Genomic DNA, 19,733 nt, shown 5'->3' on the forward strand with positions numbered 1-19,733 from the left:
GCCGTGAAAAGGGGTGTGGCCAGTCACCATGTGATACAACAGCGCGCCAAGGCTCCACACATCTACGGGAGGCCCATGATATGCTTCCCTCTGAAGAATCTCTGGGGCCATATAGGACAGGCTGCCACAGAACTTATTCAGTTTCCTGCCCTTGTACAGTGTACTGACGCCAAAATCCGCGAGTTTTACCTTCCTGTCTGTGCTGAAAAGCACGTTTTCCGGTTTGATATCCCGGTGGATGACCCCCTTCTCGTGGCAATACTGCACTGCCGACACCAGTTGTCGAAAGGCGTCTCGGGCCTCGCCCTCCGTCATGCGCCCATGGGTGTCTATGTAATCCAACAGGTGGCCCCCGCTTACGTGCTCCATGACGAGAAACAGATAATCTTGGGTATTAACGACCTCAAACAGCTGCACGACGTTTGGATGTCGTAATCTTGCCATGCAGTGGGCTTCCGTCATGATTGGTCTCAGGTATCTGAGGAAGCCCCTTGGCCTCTGGATGACTTTCACCGCCACCTGGGTGCCGGTGGGAAGGTGCCGGCCTAGCTGCACCTTGGCGTGGCTGCCCTCGCCGATGGTGCCTAGGAGCTCATAATGGTCAAGATCCTTGGGAGCAAAAGAGGTGGCTGCCGGTGTTTGAGACATTCTGACCTGTTACCTCTACTAACAGTACTAACTATGCCAACTCACAAAAATAACTACTAACTACGCTGACTAAATAGACTAACTATGTCAAAAATACTACTTATGCTAACAAAAATACTAACTATGCTAACTAAATATACTATATCAAAAATATTACTTAGGCGAACAAAAATACTAACTACGCTAACTAAATATACTAACTATATCAAACAAATTACTAACTATGCTAACAAAGATAACTACTAACTATGCTAACTAAATATACTAACGAGATCAACAATTAACGATACCAATTGTACTAACAATGCTAACGAAAAAACTAAAAGAAATTAAAGGGGCCAGCTGAATGGCTCCGTTGAAAAAAGAGAGAAGAAAAGAAAAATGGGGAAACGGAGCAAAGGGGGAAAAAAAAAATTAAAAAAAAAAAAGCTGAGAAAAAAAACAAGAGTGAAAGGAAAAAATAAAATGGGGGGAAAAAGGAGAAAACTAGCTAAGAGAGAGGTCCAAGTCCGACAGGGTGCTGCAAATTAGCTTCCTGAGTGAGAAAGGACAGAGACCTCAGCCCAGCCAGGGCCTTATTGAAAGCTTTCAGTCATTGCATCACAATGGTGCTTTATGAGGTCAGAGCAAGAAACTGACCAATCACAGCTGAAGATAAGTTACAGTTTTTCTCAGTTTTCGGTCTCAAGACCCCTTTACTCTGGAAAAACAAACAAAAAAAAGGTGGTGGGGGGACCCCAAAGAGCTTTTTGTTTATGTGAGATATTCAAGATGAACATTTATTCTATTCGAAATGAAAACCTGTAGGATTTTCAATAAATTGGGATATTACCCCCTTATCAGATGTATCATTGGCAGATATCTTCTCCCACTCACTAGGATGTCTTTTCATGCACTTAGTTTTTCTCATGTTAAGCAAAGGACATCTAATAGGGTTCAGCTGAGCCTGGAAATGAGAAACTGGAAGCTACCAAATCAGACTCCGTCCACAGTCCTGCTATCGCTCCTGAGACTTCTGAGGTGGTGGTGGTGGTGGTGGGGGGGGTCCCAAGTGTTTTTTAAAATGAAACTCCTCGTTTAAAATAATGGTAATAAAAATAAATCACAGACCCCACATCACGGCGTTTGTATTTCTGTTATCCACGCATTGAGGAAAACCACACCATCCCTGCAACTCTAAATGCCATTGACTAGTATTCGTCACGGTGGTTTCCGTATTTGTAAGTGGTGTCCCGGGTACCTGGGAGTGAGTGACCCGTGTCCCCATGTGTTCAACCGGCAGCTCACAATGGCCTCTGTACCCTCGGGTCGGGGGCCAGCGTCCTACGTGGAAAACTTGGGGGTCACGATTGCTCCACTGTCTTGTTTGCACCTGGAAGGCAGGGCAGAAATGAAGACGGTGTTGTGGGGGTGGACGGGATGGCCAGGGGCTGCTTTTCCTCTGTGGACCGCGATGCACCTGCCAACGGGAAGCTGACCGGACTTCCACTAGAGGCTGAGTTTCTCAGGCCTGGAGTCGAGGGAGTACCTGCCACCAGGTGCTCCACACACCTACCTGGTGTGTGATCCCTGAGCTCTACCCCTGCGGGAGGGGCGGCTTCTCTAGTGATGCTTTCTTTAAAAAGATGTCTTTACACATAGCATGTGCCAGGCGTCTGGAGAGGTCTGCGGGGGAATTTACGATGTGTCATGTCTTCTTGCCCCCCAACACATTCGCACACATAAATAAGCACACACGCATACATACAGGTCTGATACACACACACGCACACGCACGCCCGCACACATGCACGCACGCACATGCACACACGCATGCACGCACGCACACACGCACGCACATACACGCACACACACCTGTCCCATCTAAAGATACTAAGGGTTATATTCAGTCAACATGGTGAAGGGATCGACACAATGACTGTGACCCACATCTGGGGGTGCATGAGCCTACTGCCACCCTGCTTTGTGGCCTTTTTGCGCCTGAGTTTCCTTTCTGTGAAGCCAGACAATCCATCTGTAAGGTTTCGGCCACGTGTCTGAGTCCTGTGGAATGGACTACATTGTTTTGTGGTGACTGATACACACCAAACACCAGGGCCCTCCCACAAGAGGCTCACTTCTGTCTCACAAGGCCACCAAGCCAGGGGGCTGTCCTTGGCAGCTCGGTCCAGCAGGCTCAGGGCTCCAGGAGTCTTCTACCTGGCAACCCCACCTCCCGGGTTCTCTGTTCCAGCCACGAGGCCTGGGTGGGGGTGACTAACTCATGCCCTTCACAAGTTCACAGCACTTCCGTTCCTGTTCCCAGCAGTGAGGGCTCAGCCCTGTGGTCCCAACCTAACCACGCACACCCTGCCTGCTATCCCGGGGGCGGGGAAGAGAAAAGACATGGTGAACACCTAGTGTTGTTTTAGACACTACAGCTCTAGGGTAGGCCATGGGCTCTTGGTAGCCCTCCTCTCTGGTAGGGACAGGTAGGGATTGGGACTGACTAGTTAGACACATTTACTGAGCCAGCAAGAGCAACGTAGAGAAAACCCACCAGTGTTAGAGGACAGGTGAAACAACAGGTGGCACAAGAGGTGTGCAGAGCATAGACGCAGGGCCTCCGAGGCAGGAGGTGGCTTCTGGGGATCCAGACAGGAGGGAATTGGGAAGAAGGATGTGAACAATTATGGGACCTACTAATTCTCACAACAACCCTGAGACAACAAGAGTCTCAGGGAGGAGATGCGGCAAGGCCACACTTCTAGAAAGGGGTGGGCTTTGCATCCACAACAACTCGTGGTTTCTCTCCCTCTTCCCAGACTGCCCATCAGCCAGAAGACGAGCCCCAGCTATGGGGTCAAGGTCAAGGTCAGTAGAGACAGGCAAGAGTCCCTCCCAAAGAGTTGTCCCAAATATGCAAATATACTCCAGCTGGGGAAGGAGGAGGTGCCTGGCCTAGGACAGAGCAGGCAGGCAGGGGTGAACCAGCAGCGATGGGCAACCAGATGCTCCCTTGAGTCAGGCTCCATGCAGGAAGGGTGCAGGGCCTGGCCAGGGCTCAGGAGTGGATCCCCCCTGGGATCCAGAGAAGGGCAGAGGGTGCTCCCCCTGCTTCTTCCCACCCCCCCAGAAGGCTTTCCCCATGCACAGGTCTCAGAGCAGCCCACCTAGGACCTAAGGCTAGGAGGTGACAGGAGTCCTTTCCAGGAGAGCTGTATGCTCTCTGCAGAGGCAAGAAAGCCACTTCCTGCAGTCCCAACTGTGCCCAGTGAAAAACCAAGCCCTGGCCCACAGTCTTCTCCTTCCTTTAAACCAGAGGAGGGCTGGGATGGATTCACCAGGAGCCAATACCCTAAGAGGGCAGATCCGTTTTTTCTGGAAAGACTCCTCACAGCTTTTCCATTCCCCCTGGTGGTGATGACAGCCCAACCTGAGTCCAGTGGCCCCAGAGTGAGGTCACCTCAGTGAGATCTGACCTCACTGTTGCCATGGGGATGTTCAGGATGCCACTGCCACCTGCGAGCTGCACCTTTCCCCCAGGGGGAGTGAAAAGGGAGCGTGGCTGATGTTGACTATGTGTCACCCTGGCCTGGCTGCCTGGGGTTGTTTGCTCCCAAACATATGTTGTCAATTCTCGGTCCAGCAGGGTGGGCCAGGGGAAGTGTGTGGGACGTGTGTGGGGGCCAGCTGGCTCCACTGTGTGTCTGTGTGTTTGGGGCACAGGGAGAGGTGTTTATGAGACCCCCCGGAGCGCCTCATTTCCTCTCTCCTTAGGCCCAGCTTGCATGCTAATCACTGCACTCCTCACAGACCCAGACTGACATTCACAGCAACCTGGTCTCCATAGCAACCAGCTGTGACATCACCAGGAAGCTCCGGACACTTCAGCTAGAGCAGAGGAAGCATGAATGCATGTTTAGCGGAAGAAGGAGCGAAGAGTGTCTGCTTCCCCTCCGGAGGCCCCTCCTGTGATATGGAAAGTGGGCGTGGAGACCCGGAGAGGGTGAAAGGCTGTTGGAAATACCAGGTCTTTCTGTGAGTTGCATCCTGAGGCTTCCTTGGAGATTTGAGCAGATTCTAGATGAAGTCTCTCCCGCCCCCTTTCTCCCCTCTTCCTCCATCCCTTAGAAATTACATCTCAGTTTCCTTAACCGTAAAATGGGGGTGATCGAAGTCACTCTTCTGGAAGGCTTATATGTGCCAGGCTCTGTGAATTTTCTCATTTACCTCACAACAACCCACTCAAGTATTTCCCTCTTAATACTCCCCCTTTTGCAAGCGAGGAAAATGAATACAGCAAAGGATCTGAGCCCAAACTGCCTGACTCAAGAGCTCGTATTCACAGCCTTCCAGGTGCTCAGCAGCACCTCTATTTCCAGCCACACTGTGGCAAACAGTTCCACGCGGGGTTCATCTCGTTTTGCACTGACAGCGTCTCCCCTCATATGAGCATAAGGCTTTTTTACTTTTCTGCCTTGGGGCTGTGCCTTGCCCAACATGGGCTGCTGTCAGGAGCGAGCTCAGCAGGAAGACGTGTGGAAGGCTTCCACTGAGCCCATCTCAACCAGTGGGGCACAGGAACTGATGGGTGAGTGCTGCTGTCAGTCTGCCATCTGGCTGACAAGGCCGAGGGGTCTTCTATACCAGGCTCAGAAGGTCCCACCCAGCAGCACTGGGTCCCAGTCACCCACAGCAGTGACCTGATGATGCATTGTTGGCTTTCCTGGTTTGTTCTTTTTTTTTTTTTCATTCCTACGGTCCCTTGTTTCTTCTCCCTAGGATCACCTCCAGAATAAACTCCCTGCACACATGCTTGCATCGGGTTCTGCTTTAAGGGGACCCTGGGCTAAGAAGGTTGACACTAGAGTGGCCCTGAGAGCAATAAAATAGGGTGGCATTTTAAAACTGGGTCACTTGGTGAGATCCAGTGAGGACCCAGTTCTAGTGGGATGGGGAATATGACAACCTCTGGAATACAGAGCTTCACAGGTCTTAAGGCTCTCACCTGTGGAGGACTGGGGTGAAGTGTAGGTAGAAGGTAAAGCCTTTCTAGGTTACGTGGAAGCTCTAGCATTTGAAGGATATGGGGCAATGGTCGTTATAAAGGATCATGGGATTGGCTGGCTTCCATTAACTGCTTTGAAAGCCTTAAAGAAAGACAGTATCAGGCTCAGGTCAGTCAAGTGTCAACTCCCTGAAGACGCAAATCCTCCCTGGCCCTGTTTAGGGAGACTCTGTCCTCCTGCAGCCAAAGGGTGCCCTGTGCTGAAAATCAGGCTCAGGATGGAATGCGAGGGGGCAGGGCTGCAAAGCAGCATGAATACACAGCCTAGACATGCACGGCAGAGCCCTGCTGGGGAAAGAGTGGGACCCTGGGACCTGAGATGGGGACACTTGGGTGGATGATTCTGAGAATCTGGGAGGCCCAGACTCCTCAAAGACTTTGAGCACCGAATCCCTACAACTCAGCAAAGTGCTCATTGGCCAGTTGGTGCAGGAGCCAAAACTGAGCTGCCTCAGGGAAGACCACCATGTTGATGCCCTCACACCCCCACCCATCCCTTGCTCTGGCTCAGGGCCTGACTGGGAAACCGCAGTCACCAATGGGTCAGTGTATGTACGTCCTCACGCAGAACACCAGGTCCCACTCTTGTCTCATGTCAAGTGACATGGGATTAATCAAGTCTTGAGTGGAAACACAACATGGCAAAATGGAGACTAGGCCTGGGCTTGGGCTCAGCCAGGCCTGGGTTCTAATCCACACTACCAGTAATAAAGACACTTTTGGAGATGTCACTAAATGTCAGGCTTTGCACTGAGCCCTTCAGATTCACAGTATCTTAAGATCCTTAAAACAATCCAATGGGGAGATGTCCACTCTCATTCCATCCCCATTCCACAAACGGAGACAGGTGGTAGGGCTGGGATTCGAACCCATCTTCCCTTCTTCTGAAGCATGTGCTCGGCCCTCCTCTACTCTGCTTGTTTTGAGAGTGCTTGAGCAGAAAGATGTCCAAGGTGCAGAGGAGACCAATGTGGACTGATGAGAAGATCCAGGTAAGCTTCCCAGAGCGGCGACAAGACAATCTGCACATCGAAAGAGCTGAAACATGTGATTAGGTTATTATTAAGCATCTACAGTGAGGTCTCTGTCTTGAAACTAGGTTTTCAGAAATGGCTCAAGATAACACAGATCAAAGCAAGCATGCGCTCTAGGGACGGCCCCATACTCAGACAGTAAGAGGGCGGCCCCCACCTTGGCATCTCCCTGGGTTACAAACTCCTTTTCTGTCCCCAGAACGTGGGAGGCCAAATGCTCCTGTCTCAGCCCCTCCTCTGTCCCGGGCTTTCTGATAAATGAGCCCTGGAGGATGGGGGCCCCCCATTGTGATGTTTCTGGTCTGGAGGCAGGCAGGGCTATACTCGGGCTCCAGGGTTTTGAGTCCGAGAAACCCACTCTAGCTCGGTTCAGGAAAACGGGGGGACTTCTTCATGAGGCTCTGGTGGTGTCTTCCAGATTGTCTACCCTAAGCTGGCGGGAAGGGCCAGGTCTGGGGAGACTAGGGCTGGGCTGGGAGCTATCAGACCATCGCTCTCTCTCTCCTCATCTCTGCTCCTCTCTGCCAGCTGGCTTCATCCCTCTCTTTTTTTTGACAAGCAGCTCCTTTCGTTCCTCAGAGCCCGTGGCTACCCTGAGCAACTGTGTCCACTCTCCTGGCTCCAGTGCAGCCACATGGAGACCAACTGGCTGTGTCCTTCCCTCCACTTCCCCTTCACAAACCCAAATGTTTAGAGCAGAGACCTGATTGGCCAAGATTGGGTCACGTGTCAGGCCTGAGTCTAATCTCTCATCGCTAGGGTTTGGTCCTGCGGTACAATCTCTTGCCCTCCCTTAGGGATGGGGAGGGAGGACTTGCTATAGAGAGAAGGGTCTTTGGCTCATAGGCTGTGCACAGCTCCCCAAAAGTGGCCATAGCAAGGGACTCACCTCTATGTCCACCTCCAACCTTCTCTTCTCCTCCCCACCCCCACTCTGGCCAAATGCCCACAAAAAAAGCATTTTTTAAAAAAATGTACAACTAACTGGCCCTAGGTCTCAAGCAATCTGTCAGCCATCGGCTAAAGCTTTCCCCCATCAATGGAATTGATATTTTCATCCTTATCATCCTCCTTATTTATCATGTATCGAGGGCTTCCTGTAGCCTGGGCACTGGGCATAGCCCAGTTACATGTATTTGATCATTTAATCTTCACACCAGCTGTGTGAAGCAGGGACCATGATTACCCTCCCTTTACAGAATGAGAAAAGGAGGCACAGAAAGGTGAAGCCACCTGCTGAGCTGGTATTGGAGCACTCCGTAGGGTGTGCTCAGCTCTTCTGGGACACAGAGCTGTGGGGGTTCTGGTGAGTGAGCAAAGCCTCCTCCTCCCAATCTAGAAACAGGGCTGGGGCTGATTGGGTGTGAGGCATGGCCGGAGGGGATCGCAAAAGAAGGAAGTATTCTGAGCAGGGCCGTGGGGAAGACGAAGCAAGACAGCATGACCCAGTCCCATCCCCGCGCCTGGCTTAACGCACGTGCTTCCCTCCCCCCTACAATTCTCCCTCGTGTCAGATTTACACTTCTAGCATAAATGACGCACTGGTCTAAGAAAAGCTCCGCTTGTGAATTTGAACGCACAGGCATGCGCTGAAGGAAGCGTAAAACACTTGCCCTCTCCCACCGGTGAGATTGTTTCGCAGACTTTGGGGTAAAACGGTCGAGGGTTGATTGGGTGTCCTTAGGGGGACTATGTTGGGTAGAGTTTCTGAGATGTTCCTCGGGGCCTGGAGACAGACACAGGTAACAGTGCAGAGGCAGCCAGCTCTAGCTATAGTTCTGGGGTGTTTCTGCAAGGAGATCCTTTGGCCAGCGGACCAGTGATAGGGCAGATTGTTCTGGGTGGCAGGGCAGGAACAACATTCCTGTCCCGAAGACTGAGCAAACAGACCTGAACCGCCCCCCAACCTTCTTTTTTTTTCTTTTAAACAAACCACCAATTAATGAGTACTTAATTATGTTCCAGGCACCGTGCCAAGCAGTTTACATGGATCCCGGCCATTACCATAGGTGCAGCCTTGGGCAAATTACTTAATATCTCTGAGCTTCAGTCTCCTCATCTGTGAAATGGGTTGAATAATGTGCATAGCTCATAGGCTTCTGTGAGGATTAAATGAGTTAATACAGCAGCAGACTTAGTGAATGCTGGTTAGATTTTGGTATTATTTATATACATTCGTCAATGTATGACCCTGAAAGGGTCCCAATGATCCTCCTGAAAGGTAGGGGCAATTATCCTCTTCCTTATCTCATCCCCAGTTTATTGGGGGGGGGGGATGAAAAATGAGAGGTTAATTAGTGGCTCCTGAGTGTTGACCTGATCACGTGCAAATGCACATGGAAAACGCGTGATAAATCAGGTTCCTGGGCCTGAGTCTGCACAGGATGATTCCATGAGTCCGGGATGCGCCCGATGATGCATTTGTAGTGGGTGCAGCAACCCAAGTGATTTAGAAGTGGGGAGCTGGGCTAGGCGATTTGGCAAAGGCCCCACCGCCAGTAAGGGGCAGAGGCAGGATTTGAATGTTGAGGTAGGACCCTAAACCTGCATTATTAGCACACAGAGCACTTCCCCTGGTGGGTGGACACTGACCCACTCTTTATCATTCCCTAGGGCTGAGAGGTAGTGGCCTGGCCCTAATGCCCGGAGGAGGTCTGGGGGGCTCTCTTGAGCAAGGTCCTCCCAGCAGCTATTTGTAGGCCACGCCACATCCGTCAGGGCTTTCTTTCCCCAAAGCCACCCTGAGCCAAAACAGCAGGGGGCCTGTCAGCGCTTTGGGGCTCTGGAGGGTCTTACCAAGGTCAGGGACACATCCCCCACTGGCTTCCCACGGGGCCTCTCCAGGCTCCTCTGGTGCCCCTGGACATACACAGAGCCTCTGGCAAACGTCAGGAGCTGTCAAAGCATTTGGTTACTTTGCTCATTTTATTAATAAATGTGCACTGATGCCAACACATGGAAACTGCTGCCTGGGAACAGGAGTGGGAATGCGCTCCGGGGAGTTTTCTGGCTGGATCGTGGCGACAGGAGAAAACAGACAGGGATCTATGAGGACAAGGGAGGTAGGCAGACGAATGGCCCAATTTAGGGCATCTGGGGGGCATCCAAGGACCTCTGGGGTTTGTAAAGACCTTTTTGGGAAAAGGAAAGTTGGGAGGAACTGGGTGGGAAGGAGCCTAGTGCCCTGACCCTCCAGCCAGAGGATGTTGAGCTGCCTGGGGCTAGAGGCCTTGCTTAGCCCAGCTGCAGGCAGTCAGGCACATCATCTCCCAGGTAGCAGGACCCTGGGTGCACGGCGGCGAGGGGCAGGTAAGATGGTAGCAGTACTGCACCTGCAGAGGATCTGAATTCCCAAAGCAATGGGAAAGGCAGGGAGGCACCTTCCTCAAGAGGGGCTACGGCCGGATGCTGGGCTCTGTGGGAGGGAGTTTTGATCACACATGTAAAGTGCAGGACCCAAGCCTGGCACACAGCAGACTCTCAGCACACACAGCTAGCATTACAGCACCTTTCTGGGACACTGTACCAAGAGAGACTCAGAAACGATGTGCCCAATAAGGACAGGCCAGAAAAGCGGGTCTTCGTGCAGAAGACGCTGGCAGGGAACCTCGAAGGGGGCAAACTCCAAGTCTCCAGGCCTCCAGGGCTTCGTGTGCAAGCACAAAAACACCCTCTCTCCAGCCAGGATGTGTCTATTACTGGCCAGTGAATAAATAATCGGAAAGCCTTGCCAGAATCTGCCGTTTACCCTGTAAGGGAATGAACTTCTCTTTCATTTGGGGAGTTAAAAAAAAAAAGAAAAAAAAAGCCTCCCCAGGCAAGAGCCTGACTGGAGGAAGTGTTTCTCCCGGTTGCTGTCATGGAATGAGCTAGACAGATGGTGTGGTGCTGATAGGAACCTGAGGGTTCCCAAGAGAAGTTCCCTTCACCCCCAGCAGGTCTGGCCGGAGGCCTTGGCACTACCTGGACAGTTACCTCCTGCAGGAAGCCAGCAATGTCCATGACACGGGTCCTGGGCTCCTTACATCACAGCCAGGGAGCTCCACCAAGTTTGCTTATACTCTTAACACAGCAAAAAAGTTTTCATCACACATACTCAATATATTGACTCACTTAGAAATAATAATCATGCGTTACTGTGCTAATATATTATGAATGTTATCAAACACACAGACATAAATGACATTAAATTAAATTAAAATAATATTTTTAAAACGTTTTAATAATTGTGAGTGGTTTATGCCATCATTAGCTAAGCTCTCAAAGCAAAAATCTACACATATGCTTAAGCTCATTAACAATAATAGTGGATATAAATTATTATTGCAAATTGTCTTCTCATATTTGAAATTCGGAGGGCCTCTTTTTTGTTAGACCCAATTGCGTGGTCATGGTCTTTGCCTTGCCTGTGGCTGTCAGAGCAACCGCAGCAGGAGGGAAGGGCCCATCACTTGACAGCTTGTGTTATGGTCAGTGTTTTTTTACTTCTTTCTCTCCCTTTTCCTCCTTTCTTTTTAAGTCCTTGTCCATTTGCTGAACAATAAGTTGAAGGGTATTATAGTTTATAGATTGGCCAAACTGATCTCACAGGAAGAGAAAATTTCTTCAGGATGCTAAAAGCAAGGAACAGGGCCCGGCTGCCAGCTGCTCTGTGCAGTCTAATCCCACCTTCCTTGAGTGACAATTGACATAAAGACCAACTAGGGACATCAGTGTCAATCTATAAATACCAGTAAAACTTAACTCTTTCCTTTCTTTTTTATTTTTTGGACAAAATAGACATAGAAATAAATTTTAATATTCCTTTCCCTTCACAGAGCTATCTTGCACACTTCCTGGGGTGCTTGTACCCCTGTGTCAAGCTCTTCACTGTCCCCCTCACTTCCAAACCAATCTCTATTGCAAACAGTAGCCAGCAGGAGCTTGTGAAAATGTGGATTTGATCAAGTTACTGCCCCTCCCTTGCATCCCCTGGGTCTTGGGGAAAAGTAAAACTTCTTCTCAGGTCTGGCTGCTTCTCCTGGAGTTCTTTGGCCCAGTCATGCACCTCTACCCCATGCGACATATGGCCGGTTCCCTCTCATCCATCAGGTCCCACTTCTAATGTCATCTCTCTCAGAGAAGCCAGGCTCAGCCCCTCACCTAAAGAATATCGCATCCCCCCGCCCCCTTTATTCTCTCTCTCTGTGCTCCTCATAACCTTTAAGGCATCAATCACATTTGATCACTATATATATCTGTGCGCTGTCTTTGCTGTTTCCTCCACTAAACGATAAGCTTGGGGGCCACCAGGGAGCACCGTGTCTGCCTGTTTCACTGCTGTATGCCCAGAGCCCAGAATGTTCCTGGTATATATTATAGGTTCTCAATAAACGAATGAATAATAAAATGACTGAATCATGTCTTAGTGCATCTACAAATGTTTTCCTGAACAGGGCTTGTCTCTTGGCCACAGCTAGAAGGTACTGGATATGGGGAACCAGTCTTCCCTCTCCCTGGCCTCAGACTTCTCCAGCCTCCCTTACACCAGGGAGGCCCGGTCCAAGGTGCTCAGAGAAAGCCTGGAGTGGTCTCCTAGGAGCAGAAGAGGCTATGAAGAGCAAGGTGACCACTCCCCTCCTTTCAGGGCTGAGAACCCTGAGTATCAGAGAGGGATAGGGCTGTACCTAAAGACACACAGCAAGGTCAGGACAGGGAGCACTGCCAGGAACACAGGTAAAGGGGTGAATCGGGGTTTGCTTGGCTAAGTGAACTGAGGCACCCTGGGAAGTGTGTGGTTGTTGGGGACAGGGGTGCTGTCACCTGCACTGGACTTCTGTGATGGGCGGGGCTAAGGCCTGACTTCACCCTCTCTGGTACTGGCGTTTGTGCTCACATGATCCTCCTGCGACCCTCCTGTATTGTCCCCACAAGCTGGTCAAGGAGGCACAAATGAGGCTCAGCGACTGATCCAAGCTCACACAGGAAATAAATGGTATGCCAGGATTCACACCTGGTCTCTCCTATACAAGAGGACACCTTCCGATCTCCCCCCCACACCTCTCCCCTCAGGCCCCTTCTGGTCAGGCCTGGTAGCAGCAGTTGTGAGGAAATTTGCAGACCTTGATCTCCTTGTGATTAGCTGGCACGCAGGGTAGGGACAATCACCGGCCTCACCCAGGTGTCGGCAGGTGTGACTGCTCCCCTGGTGGCAATCCCTGCTTCTGCTCAGTGCCGACCTCTGAAACGAAATAAAATCTGACCCTGGGGAACCTTGGAGAGCGAGTAGGAGAAAAGACCTCCTTTCCAGAAAGGGACCCAAAGGGACCTCTGTTTTACCAGATTCCTTGACAGCCTCTGTGAAGTAAAGCTCTTTTTAATGCATTTTTAAAGAAAGCTGAAGCACAGGAGAATGGCTAGGGTGGGAGGTGGTGGGGGCGATTTCTACACGTCCTTCCCTTTCCAGTTCTCAGTTACAAGGAAGGGGTTGGCCTTGACCACTCAAAGCCAACCATGGATGGGCCCCCATTCTGGATGGCAGGCTCCGAGGGTGGACCGGAAGGACTTTAGAAGGTAGGGACTGGCTTTGGGTCTTGAAGGATTTGTAGGAGAAAGGGCAGGAGCAAAGATACAAGTGGGTGCGTAGGGCCAGTTCCAAGAAGACCCGGTTCCTGGGGCCGCTCGCAGGGGAGGGAGGAAGAGGAAGAAGACAGCCAGAAAGGACGTAGTTGTGGCAGAAAGAGCCTTGATCCAGGAATCGGGACACACGGGTTCCAGTCCCAGCTCTGTCACTAACTAGAGCCCTGGGAATGGGCTCTCTGCCCCTACGCAGGCCTCAGTTTGCCCATCTGCAAAACGGGTAGGAGAGCTTTAGGTGGCGTGGGCGCTGAGCTCCCCTGGGCCTGATGCGGCTCTGAGAGCACCTCCCTGCCCGGCTGGGCGGCCTCCTTTCTCTGGCTGAGGCTGCAGGTGTCATCCTCCTCCTCAGGTTGCTTCAGTCGCTTGCTGTTGGGCCCCCTAGTCCCCTTAAACCTGCTTCTTCCTGGCTGCTATTGCGATACGTGGCTGTTGGGAGCCTTCTCTGCCAGGAAGAGAGGCCTTTGGGACTTGGCAGGGGGAAGGCGGCAGGCCTGGCCTCTGTCTGCCCCCTTACCCGCCAGCGGCCCCCAGGCCATCTGTTCTTCAGGCTGGGTCCCAACAGAGAGGTTATTCAGCTCTGTGCCTGTGTCTGCCCCCCCTTCCACAGGCCTGAGCAGATGGCCCACCCGCCACCCCTCCACAGAGCTCAGGAGCCTTGAGGCCCAGCTGGAGCTGGGGTGGTGTGGTCTGCCCTTCTCTCACAGCAGTGGTCAGTGCCAGAGTCCAGACCCTAGGCCCCTACCTCGCTAGGCCTCTGTTGCCAGGCCTGGTGTCCTCCATACCTCTCACTGCTCAGCCAGCCCCACCCCTGACCATTCAGAGAGGCACCTTGAGGGCTACACCCTTAGACACCACCAGGCCAGTCCCCTGGGTCCATGCAGGAGGCACTGACCCCCTGCCTGAGGCCACACAGCTTCTCAGAAGATAAGCCAGGCTGGAACCTGATGAATATTCACTGCCTCACAGCTGTGGTCCTCAGGCTGCACTACCATCAGGATCATTTAGGGGTGGGGATTAACGAATGCCGATCCCCAGGCCCCACCCTCACAGATTCTGACCCAGGAGGCCTGAGGAGAGACGGCCCTATTCATCTGCATTCTTGATAAACTTGGCAGGTGATTTCCGGAAGGTCTTATAGACACTGCCGTCCTGGCGGTTGTCTCTGTTAATTTCTAACCTGAATGGCAGTTAAATGTCTGTGACGCAGGCAAAACAGGAGTAATTATCCCCATTTCAAGGGTGAATATATTGAGGCCCCAAAAGGCACACAATTTCACAAAGTAAACTACGCAGTAAACTCTTGCCTGAGCCAGGCCTGGTGCTGAATACTTCTGGCTCCTTAGTTCATGGCTTTTGGACAAGTCCCCTGCCATGTCCCCAGAGGAGAGCAGGGGTAGCCCTTAGACACTATCACCACTCCTCCCCTCCTCCCAGCTGTAACACTCAGAGGCCTCAAGTCCCGAAAAGATGATGGTGTCGCCACTCACCCCCGTGCAATCCTAAATAAAAACAACACTAAATTCTAAAATAACTGTAAGGAAATCCTAGGATCACAATAGTACTTTGATGATTTTTTTTTATATTAAATTGTTTAAAACCACCTCCCCTCATTTTATTGGTGACTCTGTTTACAATGTGCCTGAGTAGTATCCCTACTTCCTCAGAGACAGCGCAGCGTCTCAGGTGCCCCAGCCAACATGGGTGAGGGGCTGGCCTTCCCTGGTCCTTCCCCAACTCTCTAGTTTCTCTGGTTTCCTCCCCAGAGAGGCACCTCAAAGAGCCCTGGCAAAGCAGAATCTTGCTGATGGGGACTTTAAATGTAGGCCTCTTGTCTCCTTGACCATCTGCTTCCCTTCCTGTGGGGGTTTTGAGGGAAAGCCCTGGCTGCCTTCCCACCCCTCCGAGGAAGCACCCCTCGCTAACCTCTTTAGAGGGTAGGGAAACCCCAGAGAAGGGCAGTTCCCCCAGGGCCACGGCCCAGAGCTGCTCTCTCTCTCCTTTTGGGACCAATGATGTTAGAGAGTACTGGTGAATGGAGAAGCTGAGAGGGACCTCAGGGGCTAAGAAAGCCATGCTGTGTGCCCTTGAATAAGTAACTTAACCTCTCTGAACCTTACTAAGGTAAAACAGGGCCAATATTCTAATCCTACTGTGTTTTCCCCAAAATAAGACCTAGCCAGAGAAGAAGCCCTAGCATGATTCCCCCAGGATATGGGGGGCACGCACCACTCACAGGGTTTTATGACCTGTTTCAGGGAGAAGGGTGCCTTTTCCACTAACTCCTTCAGCTTAAAATATTCAGTATGCCAAGTTGCCATATTTTGGCACCTAAAATCATGCGAAGGCTTATTTTCTGGCTAGGTCTTATTTTTGGGAAAACAGGGTACCTAAGAGGATTATCTAAAGATGAAAGGAAATAACACACACACACACACACACACACACACACACACACAAACACACACACACACTGGCATCAGAGCCTAGCTCTAAGCGAGCATTCAACAAGCTGTCCATATTGTCACTATGAGCTAGTTTGACATTCAAAAAAAGAGGATGGAACAGGAGTCAAAGTACCTGCATTTGCATCTGGGCTCTGCCACTAATAGGTGTGTGGCTTTGAGCAATTCCCACAGTCCTCCTGGGCCTCAGTTTCCCCATCTGTAAAGCAAGAGTGTGGGACCAGATGACGTCTCTAGCTCCTTCCAGGGCTGACTTTCCATACCTCCACCACTTTTCATAGCTCCCAGTGGTCCTCCCCAGCTCAGTTAAATGTCACCATTTTCAGGAAGCCATTCCTGAGACCTCCTAAAAACTGTGAGCCTCTCTGGGTATCCCTCCCCACACACACACCTGCACACCCTGCATCTACTGACTGCATTCCTCCCACGCGTGTAGGAAAAACATGCCCCATGCTGTGTGTGCTACCTCAGCCTCTGATTGCCTCGCAGGGGAGAATCATGAGGTTAAGGCCACATTTGGTCAGCTCCTTTGGGCTGGTGTTATTTCCTCCATTTTACAGATGGAGACGCTGAGGTCCTGGGCATCGAACAAGCCCTGAAACACAACTCAGGGCGTCTGGGAGTCCCAGAGCCTCAGCCCGGTTTTCTGCAGTGACTCAGGGCTTCAACAATCATTACAGCAGCGATTACTCCTTAAATTGGTTATTTTTCACTGTTGACGTGCTGTGTGGGCCTTTTTTTCCTTTTCAGTTTGCATTCACCAGGCTGGGGGAGGGGATTGAGTGTGAAGCAAAGCAGAAGGAAAAGAGAGGGGGGTGGGTGGGAGGGCTGGGCAGAGGAGAGAGGCCAGGGTGGCTGCAGGGGTTTCTGACCATCTCCCAGGCTGCCCTGGACCTTGGTGGGAGCTGGGGGGCAACAGCAGGTGAGTGAGGGATGATTCAGAGGGTAGACGCACCCATGGGAGCTTCTAAATCAGGCTCCTTGTACCCCAGGGATTAATAATGTGTGGGTCAGGGAGCTGTGTGTGTATAGGAGGGGCAGCTGAGCCCACTTCTGCTCTCACAGCCTCTGCCTCATCCCCACATTTTCCCACAATTTTCAGACACCTGCCAGGTGCCAGCCCTGTGCTAGGCACAAAGACACAGCAGTGAACACAGTTCTTCCTGGAAGTAGCTCTCAGCCAGCCCTGGGCACTCAGAACCTGGCTGTCAAATCCACTGCTGTGCCCTGACAGAGCTGCTGTGGGGGACAAGCTGTGGGCTAGAGTGTGGGGGTGCAGTCGGGAGTCACGAAAGGTTTCCAGAGGAAATGAGCTGAGGCCAGAGAAGCAGGAACAAGCACTGGCAGCTGAAGACTGACGCATGTGGCAAAATAAAGTCCCAGCAGAGGGAACAGCATGCAGGACAGGCCCAGACGCAGGACCGAGCAATGCACAAGAGGGCAACCGGGAGTATCATTGGCTCAGATGTCTGTCTCTTCCATCAGGGGACAAGCTTCTCTGACGCAAAAATGGGTTCCACTCATCACTCATTTTATGTGAATAGATACGAATGTATGTAGGCAGGCATTCATTCCCTCATTTGTTTTACCTGGAACGATATAAAAATCTTGCCGAATGAAGTGGGAGAGCCTTTAACCTTGGGCTGCTGTGTACTGCTGCACAGGCTGTGCACTGCAACACTCCTGTGATCGAAGTGACGCCCCGTGGCTCTGCTCTACACTGTCATTCATTAGTAGCGATTAGTCTTCCCTTCTCTCTCCTGCTATCTTTTAGGTACTATGTATAGAATAAGATGCTGGGAATGCAATGATACGTGAGACAAATGAAGTTTTTATCCTCAAGAGGAAGATAAAAGAAACAGGTAAATTTAAAATTTTAAAGGTAATCTTAGATGATGGCACCTGCTCTAGGGGCAGTGAGACAGGGAGAAGCCGGTGTGTGATGGGGCCTACTGTGATGGCGTGGCCTGGGACAGCTGTCTAAGGTGACCTTTCTGCTGTGAAGGCCTGAGGGGAAGAGCATTCCAGATAGAGGGAACAACATGTGCCAGGGCCCAAGGTGGGAACAAGTTCGGTGGATACAAGAACTCAGAAGGCGGGCGTGGTATGGCTGGAGTGAAGGGAGTGAGGGGAGGGGGCCAGCCCAGGGAATGCAGGCCCTTGCCGGCTACGGTGACTTTTTATTCTGGATTTTATTCTAACCAACAGGGAAAGCCATGTTTCATAGTCTCTGAAGAGCTTTTTCGAAGCTCTCTGGGACTGCTGAGTGTGACCTGGAGGAGGCACAGCTAAGAGCTGGGGGACCAGTTAGGAGGGAAGACAGCAGTTTCAGTGAAAGATGACAGTAGCTTGGGTTAGGGTTAGGTAGTGCGTTAGGGTAGATGGTGGCAGCTAAGTTGGAGAGGCACAAAGGGCACAAAATAGAATTGGGTACTGCTACTGCTCTCCATGTTAAATAACAACAACATTTTCATGAGTACAAAGTACTTTTACAACCACTTTTCTCATCTTGCGAAATGAACAGGGCACTAGTAATAGGCCCATATTCAGCTGTGTAAACTGAGGCTCAGAGAGGTGACGAGTCCTCTGAAGTTCTCACGGCCTGAAGGAGACACATAGGGACTCTCGGCCTACCTCAGCATCCCCAGTGGCACCAGCTATTTCTGTAGGCCTGGCTGGGGTCAGGTGTCCTCCTGAACTCCAGGACGGTGGGGGCAGCCAGGCAGAGTGGCCTTCTATTTACTGCCTTGGGCTGAAAACACATTTTAGCAACTGGCAAAACGCAAGGAAGCTGCAGCTCCACAGGCTTGGATTGGCAAATGCAGGCTGTGCCCTTCTCTTAATATAAGGATATAAAACAATAATTTATTTAGACTCAGAAACCAGAACACTTCCTTCTGCCAAGTCTTCTTGCAACCCCCCCCTTTCAGTCCACTTCCCACAGAAGGGTTTCCAGAATGCCCACGGGTCTCTAAAATGGGGGGACGTTAAAGGGCAAAGGGAAAGCTGCCCTGAAAGCCTTACAGAGGAGAGGCATAAGCGTTATTGAGCACCTACTGTATGTTAGTCTTTAATTACTTGTCATCTGATTGTCAAAATAATCCTGTGAAAGGAGACAGGAGACAGAGACCAGGGTTTGAATCCAGGCTCTGTCCGTTGGTGATTTGGGAGAGTTCCTTATCTACAAAGTAGGGATAGTAATAGTTGCTACCTCTTCATAGCATGGCATGCGGAGTCCAGGAAGTCACACAGCATATAGTTACCCAGTATATAGTAAGTGCTCAAAAAACACTAACTAGCATTCTGAGACTGAGGTTGCCATTATCCCTGTTTAATGTTGCAGAAACAGAGGCCCAGGAAGTGTACAAAAATTGCCCACAGTCACCCAGCTAGGAGTTGGCAGAGCCACTGGCAGGTCTATGGAGATCTAAAGCTAGGGTCTGATGATGGTCACCAAATATTAAATCCATCTGAGAGTTCCACCCTTCACCTCAAATTCACCCAGTGCTGGGAAATGCCTACTGTGTGTCAGGCCCTGTGCTGTGCAGCTCCATGAAGATGAGTCAGACACAAAGCCACCTTCCCAGAGCTCATGGCTTAATGGGGGCAGACAGACAACAATAGCTCTCCTAATGCAGTGTGTCAGGTGCTGTCACCAGGTGCTCCCAGGGCTGGAAGAGACAACCTTGAAGGCTTCCTGGTGTGTGTGGGGGTTGGTTGGGGGGCGGGGGTGGTGGTGATGCTGAGAAGACTTCTGAGAGATGAGCCTGCCTGGTGGTTGAGAAAAGGGCATTCCTGGCACAGGGCCCACCTGGGCAAAGGCCAAGAGGCCTGGAGCACAGGAGTGTTTGGGGTTATGCAGGGGCTGCTTCTCAGAGTGAGCATGGTTGGGAGTGCGGGGGCAGGGCCTGGTGTGCTGAC

Source organism: Hipposideros armiger, unplaced genomic scaffold (genome assembly GCF_001890085.2).
Source record: "Hipposideros armiger isolate ML-2016 unplaced genomic scaffold, ASM189008v1 scaffold_309, whole genome shotgun sequence".
Taxonomy (NCBI): Eukaryota; Metazoa; Chordata; class Mammalia; order Chiroptera; family Hipposideridae; genus Hipposideros; species Hipposideros armiger.